The sequence below is a fragment of the Myotis myotis genome, unplaced genomic scaffold (assembly GCF_014108235.1).
Source record: "Myotis myotis isolate mMyoMyo1 unplaced genomic scaffold, mMyoMyo1.p scaffold_m19_p_40, whole genome shotgun sequence".
NCBI lineage: Eukaryota > Metazoa > Chordata > Mammalia > Chiroptera > Vespertilionidae > Myotis > Myotis myotis.
The window spans coordinates 1,754,816-1,760,934 of NW_023416347.1; the positions used below are offsets into that span (position 1 = coordinate 1,754,816).

Here is a 6,119-nt window from a genome sequence, read left to right on the forward strand (position 1 = left end):
GACTCAGAGGAGGTGTGGAAGTAAAGTGCAGAGGTACGGAGGCGCATGTGGATAGGGCTGGCAACTGAGGACGTGGTTGTCTTTTTCAATCGGGAGGGAGATTCAAGCTCCCGATTGCTCTGAACTCCAGTTCCAGGCGAGTCTCTGGGGACCCAGACTCATACGGGGAGAAACTGGACTGTCTGGCATCCGTCGGAACTCAAGGGCGGCTTTCTCTCAGAGGTGCTTGCAGCGATTACTGGGACACTGAGACGCAGGGCCTCTTAGGGAAGGACTGAGGAGGAGGCATAGCTGCTTGCTCTGCCCTGTTGATCCCCTGAGACCCTGCTCCACCCAAGCTGTGGGCAGAGGCTTTTGCATATGAAAGGCCTGGCCCTTTGCAATCTGGAAATTACCTAATAAACTGCAGCTAGGTCAGAGAGACCCAGAACTTCCAAAAGAAGGCCCAAGGCCCCACAGCAGCTTGCATTGCTTCATGGCTGGGCCTCATCTGGGCACCTCCAAACCCCAAACAAAGAAGAGGAATCTGCAGATCTCTCCATAGCTCCTGCTGGGTAGCCTCAGGCAGAGGCTAAATTAGCACCTCCTTAGAGATCCAAGAGCCAGTGTAACCAGTGGTCAGAGTGGGACCATCCAGATTACAACTCCTCAGATCCATAAGGGACACACTCAGGGGGCAGACTCAGTGAGCACCAAAGCCCCACTGAAGCAAGTCTTGCCCCAGAAGGGTATCTCCAGCACATAAGTTCTCCCACTGCAGACACAGCTGATTCTCACAGCCAATTGGCCTGGAGGTCAATTCCTCCCAGTGATATCTAAAACAATCAAGGCTTAACTACAACAAGACTGTGCACAAAGCCCACAAAGGGGTGCACCAAGAATGTCCACCTCAGGTAACTGGGGAGGCTGAGCCACTGGGCCCTATAGGATTCCTAGCACAGAAAGCCATGCTATCAACACAGGGAAGCATAAAAATGCAGAGACAAAGAAACAGGTCACAAATGATAGAAATGGAGGAAAGCAAACTACTGGATATAGAGTTCAAAACCACACTTATAAGGTTTTTGAAAAATTTTCTAGAAACCACCGATAAACTTAGTGAGACCCTCAAGAAATCTAGTGAGACCCTCAAGGTTATGAAAAAGGACCAACTAGAAATTAAGCATACACTGACTGAAATAAAGAATATTATACAGAGTTCCAACAGCAGACTAGAAGATCGCAAGAATCAAGTCAAAGATTTGAAATATGAAGAGGCAAAAAACACCCAACCAGAAAAGCAAAATGAAAAAAGAACCCGAAAATACGAAGACAGTGTAAGGAGCCTCTGGGACAGCTTCAAGCACACCAACATACGAATTATGGGGGTGTAGAAGAAGAGAGAGAGCAAGATATTGAAAACCTATTTGAAGAAATAATGACAGAAAACTTCCCCTACCTGGTGAAAGAAATAGACTTACAGGTCCAGGAAGTGCAGAGAACCCCAAACAAAAGGAATCCAAAGAGGACCACACCAAGACACATCATAATTAAAATGCCAAGAGCAAAAGACAAAGAGAGAATCTTAAAAGCAGCAAGAGAAAGAAACTCAGTTACCTACAAGGGAGTACCCATACAACTGTCAGTGGATTTCTCAACAGAAACTATGCAGAAGGGAGTGGCAAGAAATATTCAAAGTGATGAATACCAAGAACCTACAACCAAGATTACTTTATGCAGCAAAGCTATCATTCAGAATTGAAGGTTAGATAAAGAGCTTCACAGATAAGGAAAAGCTAAAGGAGTTCATCACCACCAAACCAGTATTATATGAAATGCTGAAAGGTATCCTTTAAGAAGAGGAAGAAGAAGAAAAAGGTAAAGATACAAATTATGAACAACAAATACACATCAACAAGTGAATCTAAAAATCAAGTGAATAAATAATCTGATGAACAGAATAAACTGGTGAATATAATAGAATCAGGGGCATAGAAAGGGAATGGACTGACTATTCTCGGGGGGTGGGGGAAGGGGTGTGGAGGTGCTGGAAGAGACTGGATAAAAATTGTACACCTATGGATGAGGACAGTGGAGGGGAGGGGGGTAAGGGCAGAAGGGTGGGTGGGAACCGGGTGGAGGGGTGCTATGGGGGGGGAGGGGAAGAGGAACAACTGTAATAATCTGAACAATGAAGATTTAATTTAAAAAAAAGAATAACTGATTTTAAATGTACATTTAAAAAATATCTTCACCCCAGGATATTTTTCCATTAATTTTTTAGAGAGGGTGGAAGTGAGGTGGTAAGAAGGAGAGAAACATTGATGTGGGAGAGACACATCCATTAGTTGCCTCCTGCATGCATGCACGCTGATGGGACCCAGGAATCAAGCCTGCAACCAAGTTACATGCCCTTGACAGTAATTTAACTCCAGACCTTTCAATGCCCAAGTCAACACTCTATCCATGGAGCCAAACTAGATAGGGATAAAATGTATATTTTTTAATGTACACTTTTGATTTTTCCATATATGCCTGCAACCCTGCAACCAAGGTCCTCTTGCCCTTATCATTGCTTCTTTCATGGCATATAAAATAACTGATGCAAGGGCATATTCTGCCTTTGTAATAGTTTACTTGAAATATATTCATATAAATACAACATTTATGAAACCACATGAATCCTATCCTAGCCTTCCATCATTGTCTATAGTCATGGAGGTTCATGGTGGTCCAAACTTAGGGAGGGGGGCACCAACCACCACGCACCCTCCCAACGTGATATCATGTTGGGACCAATCCTCTCCTTCTGGAAAAGCTGGTATCGCTATTCCATGGAATGTTCTTACCATTGTTGAAAATGCTGTGTATTTTCCTTTCTCTTTTAAAATATATTTTTATTGATTTCAGAGAGGAAGGGAGAGGGAGAGAAGAAACATCAATGATGACAGAGAATCATTGATCAGCTGCCTCCTGCACGCCCCACACTGGGGATCAAGCCCACAATCCAGGCATGTGCCCTGACTGGGAATTAAACCTGTGACCCTTCAGTCCTCAGGCCGATGCTCTATCCACTGAGCCACACCAGGTAGGTAATGCTGTGTATTTTCAATGGAATGCTCTTTCCACTGAAAATACACAGCACCCTTTCCTAGAGAATCCATTATACCTCCAGGACTGGCTATGGCAGGGGTGTGCAGGGACGGGGAGGCTTTATTTTTAATAAAATCAAAGTGGAAAATTCCCCCCAAAATGCAAAATCAGAGCCTCAAGCCATACCACTAGGCCTCAGAGGTGTGAGTGTTCTGGCTAGAGGCAGGACTTTGCAAAGGTGAACTGAGGTGTGGGTGCAAAGCATCATGGGCTTCTCCCAGATACAGAAGGAGGTGCAGCTGCAGTGAACCAGGTGCTGGGGGGATGAGGAGGAACAGGCTGGAGAGACCTCTGGATGGAGACAGAAGAGCCCTTGCCAGCTCCTGTCAGGCAGACACAGAACCCAGGTCCCTCCCAGGACCTTCCCTGGGGCTTCTCTCTGCCAAATCTTGGAAAGTACATAGTGAGCCCAACTGCAGGGGGAACATCCCAGGAAAAGGCAAGAAATAGTGAGGAGGGGTTGGCTATGCAGGCAGAGGAACCCATCTCAGGGTAGCAGTGGTGGATGGCTCTTTTTTATATATAACTAGTGGCCCAGTGCATGAAATTCATGCACGGGGGGGGGGGGGCGCTCAGCCTGGCCTGCACCCTCTCCAATCTGGGACCCCTTGGGGAATGTCTGACTGCCGGTTTAGGCCCAATCCCACAGAGACCACTGGCTCCTAACCACTCATCTGCCTGCCTGATCACCCCTAACCACTCTGCTTGCCAGCCTGCTCGCCCCCAACTGCTACCCCCACTGCTGGCCTGACTGTCCCCAACTGCCCTCCCCTCCCCTTCTGGTCTGATCACCCCTAACCACCTCTGCCGGCTCCACCACCATGGCTTTGTCTGAAAGGACATCCAAAAGGTCTCCCAATCTAATTAGCATATTACCCTTTTATTAGTATAGATCCTCACACGAGGATATTTCTCCATTGATTTTTAGTCAGAGTGGGGTAGGGGAGAGAGAGAGAGAGAGAGAGAGAGAGAGAGAGAGAGAGAGAGAGAGAGAGAACGAACATGGAAAAGAGAAACATGGAATAGAGACATATTAACTGGAGAACTTCTGCACGAGCCCCAATAGTGTCTGGGAATTAAACCTGCAACCCATGTACATGCCCTTGACAGGGAATCTAATTCTCCACTCTTCAGGTGTTTCTGCTGATGCCTTTACCATTGAGGCGCACTGTCTAGGCCAGGATGAATGTTTACCCCGTAAGGAAAGATGAGGACCACTTTCTCTCTCTAGATTGACAAATATCTACAACCTCTTTCAGTGGCTAAACTTCAAGACACTTGCAGACCAGGAGAGGACCACCTGGCTCAGCAACCTATAACCCCTCCTGCTGGGCAGATAGGGAATCAGCCTCTGCAGAGACAGCTCCTCTCCCTCCCTGGGCAGGGCAATGGCTGGAGCACCTCATTACAGTGGACGAGGTTGGCCCTGCCTGGGACACATGTTTTCTTGGAGCACAAGCTGGCTCCCAGAACATTACCCCCAGGGAACTTACGCAGCAGAGCTTGCTCCACTTCCCACTCACCATGGCCCCAAAGAACAGAGCGGCCACCAGGCTTCACTGGGACTAGAGCGGGCCTCAGAGCCACACACATGGCCCAGCACCAACTCTCCCTGGCAACTGCCTGGGCTTTGTTCTGCCCACACCCACCTGCCCAGCAGCCACTGCTGCTCCCAGCCTTGACACCTGAGAGGAACCTGGCTCCTCAACCCCCTGAATCCAAATTAGCTCAGGCTCAACCCCTGGCTGGAAGGGGCAGAGACCACAGGGAGCATGCCCAGGCCGAGCTTTTCCCAGCCCCTCAGGTTGTAGTCTCAGGGAGCACAAGTGTCATCATCCCCTGTGAGTGAGTGTGCAGCTCAGCACCAGTCCCTAACAGCCACACTGACAGCAGGAGCACCTCCCCTCCTGTTCTCCCCCTCACTGTGCTCTGTCCTCAAGGGAAGCCTGGCTGCTGTTTCATCACTGGGTATCTCATCTGTGCTGATGTTTACATGTTCTAACTAACTGGATGAGAAAAACATTAAGACCTTGATTTGAAAGTGAGAAAAATTTGGAGAGAAACATCGATTTGTCGTTCCACTAATTTGTACATTCATTGTTTGATTCTTCTATGTGCCCTGACCCAGAATGCACCTTGTAACCTCGGTGTTATGGAGATGATACTCTGAGTTACTTTATCAGAGCCCCAAGTATCTGTAGTTTTAAGAAAAATCACCTGAGAATAGATAGATACAATGACCATCATGATTACAAACAGTAATGGAAGGCTAGAATAGGATACATGGCTTTCCTAAGTGTTTTTTTTTAATATGGATATATTTGAAATAAGGTGGTACAACAGTGGATTATATTCTTGATGAGTAATTTTTTCTGCTGAGGAAGCCCTGAAAAAGGCAGGAGGAATTTATTTTAAGAGATGCAGACATGTATGGAAACATCAAACAAATATCTAAATACCTGATATAGTTTGGTGGGTGTCACTCAGTGTTTTGAGTGTTGACATATAAACCAGGAGGTCATGGTTCCATTCCTGGCCATGGAATGTTCTCAGGCTGCAGGCTTCATATCAGTAGGGGGAATGCAGGAGGCAACCGATCAATGAGTCTCTCTCACCATTGATGTTTCTATCCCGCCCTCTCTGAAAGCAATAAAAATACAGTGGGGCCTTGACTTACGAGTTTAATTCGTTCCGAGACAGAGCTCGTTAACTCAAATTACTCTATCAACTCAATGCAAAAAATCGGCCGAGAGACAGCTGGTATCTCAAAAAACTCGTTAGTTGGGACACTCGTAAGTCAACACCCCACTGTACATTTTAAGCCCAGGCCGGTTTGGCTCAGTGGATAGAGCATCAGCCTGTGGACTGACGGGTCCTGGGTTCAATTCCGGTCAGGGGCACATGCCGGGGTTGCTGGCTCAATCCCCAGTAGGAGTGTGCAGGAGGCAGCCAGTCAGTGATTCTCTCTCGCCATTGATGTTTCTATC

General features: G+C 47.2%; 1 protein-coding gene across 1 annotated transcript in view; it reads right to left on the bottom strand.

Moving 5' to 3' along the window:
• Positions 1-6,119, bottom strand: part of LOC118654962 (zinc finger protein 501-like) — an 89,498-nt gene that overhangs the window by 77,955 nt on the left and 5,424 nt on the right. The gene's annotated exons all lie outside the window — the stretch shown is intronic.